We start from the raw sequence: 2,495 nt of genomic DNA on the forward strand, positions 1-2,495 counted from the left end.
AATTCTAAAAATTCTATGTTATATTTCATATAATCTGGTATAATTTTTAGCCTCTAGTTTTAAGTACAGAACGCTTTTAATATAAGCAAATATTGCGATTAACAGTTTAAAACGCTTAAAGAAACTTAAATGTAAATTTACTTATAAAATAAATATTTCAAATTTGTAATGTTTCGAATATTAACACCTATTAGGTGATACAAAGCGATGTTGATTGAATTTTAAATTTCCATCACCTAGTTAAATGTAGCATTAATATATAGTTATAAACATAAAACCGAAAATCAATTTAATTTATTATATCTTCAATATATTCTATTAAGTTTTGAGAATTAATATTTTTAATTATATTTATTAATTGCTTTCTTTTTTTTTGTTAAATTGATTATTATTTTAATTAAGCATATCGGATGAGCTATTAATGTAAATTGTTTTGCAAATTAAAAGAATTTTGTAATAGCAGTACATTTTATCATTCTTATAATTGCTAAAAGTATTATGCTTCTGAAGTATGCATATAATAATTTTGAATCTTAATTTTTAAGAACGTACAATTTTATCAAGAAAATTGAAGTAAGTTTGCTGAAATATATTGGCGGGCAAGTGAATGAAAAAAATCCAATTGAGATACTAAGAATGAGAACTCAGAAGAAAAGTTGAATTTGATGAAGGCGGTGAGTCGGAAAGAATATAGTATAACTTTAGAATCAATGTAATCGTGATATTGTCTTCGAAATGAAGATAGTTTTAAATTCTTAATAAATTCTCATCAAAATACAATCGGCGTGAGAAACGAGATGCGTGCTTGCGTTGGTTTTTGCCCATTTATTATAATTCTGGATATACAGGGTGGGCCATCTAGCGTTTGGAATTTCAACTATCGGTTATTTTGAGTTTGAAAGGCGTAATAACATTTATGACGTATCAGAAATTTAGTTTTTTGCTTGATATTTACGAAATGAGTCGCTATACGCTTGAACAAAATATTGAAAACTTACTTCCAAAGTAGTGAATCTTCAATCCAAACTGTAAGAAATTTACGTGGAAAATTTGGTAGAAAAGAAATGCCTTCAACGCAGTTTGTGGATCAATTTGTGAAGCGAATTCGGCAAATTGGATCCTTATTAAATAAAGCAACTCGTTCATGTGCTCGTCCAGTAAAGTCAACCGAAAACATTGCTGCTGTTACTCAGAGTGTGCTTGAACAACCATCAACATCAACTCGCCATCGTTCTCAAAACTTGAACATTTCACGCACTTCTTTGAGAAGAATTTTGAATAAAGACCTCGGTATGAAGCCTTTCCAATAAAGCCATAAACTTTGAAAAATATTCATGCGTTCTTTTTTTTAGAGCCAAATTAAATTCCAAATTTTAAATGACCCATCCTATATTTCGTTCTTAACAAGATTATCACAACCCTTTTCTCTCGAAGCCCCCTCAGATTTTAATCATTTAGTAATAGCATCATCTTTAAGCTTACAATACCTGCGCGACATTATGTTCTGTGGCACTTTATAAGCTGCCCAATTCCCAATACGTAACATCTCTAATTTACAATTTATACGGGATCTCAGTTTGCCATTTAATTACGGACAGTGTGTAACACGCGTCCAAGTTATGAATGATACCCTCGAATCACCGCACCGCGAAGCGACATGTCCTTCTTATTGAACAACGTAACGCTATTCACAGAAGATTTTGAATTATTAACTCTCAACGGGCCGATAATGTTTCACATGTGATATAGTCTGTGCCACATCCGGCGATATTTATGTCGGTTTTATGCTTTTATGCGTGGCGCGGTGGAATAGCAACGCCATTGTGCTGCATGCATTAATGATCTGCGTTGGGACTTTGTTATGTATCATGTGAAAAACGATGATATGGTCATATTTGAGACCGAATACAGAAATAATAGACGAATTCATATACTTTTATGACACAACTATTATGAATTTTTAATTAACGTAAAACGCAAATTAATTTTATCCGAGAGAACTCACAATTAAACCTGTTTATGTTCTTGTAAGATAAATATGCGAATATAAATTTAAAATTATTAATATCAATTTTATTAAAAAAATTTGTCCTTTTCCATATTAATTTTTCTTTTGAAAAACGATACGTATTGTACAAGTATCATTTTACGTAAACATAAAAAGATAAGTATATATATCAATACAAATCAGACACAAAAGTTGGTTTGAATAAAAAAATATTTTTTTTTTATTTAATGAATGCAAGCTTATAGACATGCAATCGATTAATTTTTTTATTATTAAATAAGGTTTTTTTGTCATTGAATGAAGAGAATTTTATTTTCGCAAAAAGCGAAATTAATTTCGACTGAAGATTTTATTGAAGTACAAAAAATTCAATTGAAAAATGTTAAAAAATATAGAATATAATTGTATTATCACATATTTGTATGTATTGCTTTTTTATAATTTTCAAATAACTTTTAGTAAAATATTTAATATACAATATTTCATT

The 2,495-nt window shown here is 28.8% G+C and overlaps 1 protein-coding gene across 1 annotated transcript in view; it reads left to right on the forward strand.

The window, feature by feature from the left end:
- The window catches only part of LOC108694359, a 38,920-nt gene that overhangs the window by 31,801 nt on the left and 4,624 nt on the right, over positions 1-2,495 (forward strand). The gene's annotated exons all lie outside the window — the stretch shown is intronic.

Source organism: Atta colombica, unplaced genomic scaffold (assembly GCF_001594045.1).
Source record: "Atta colombica isolate Treedump-2 unplaced genomic scaffold, Acol1.0 scaffold12, whole genome shotgun sequence".
NCBI classification, from domain to species: Eukaryota; Metazoa; Arthropoda; class Insecta; order Hymenoptera; family Formicidae; genus Atta; species Atta colombica.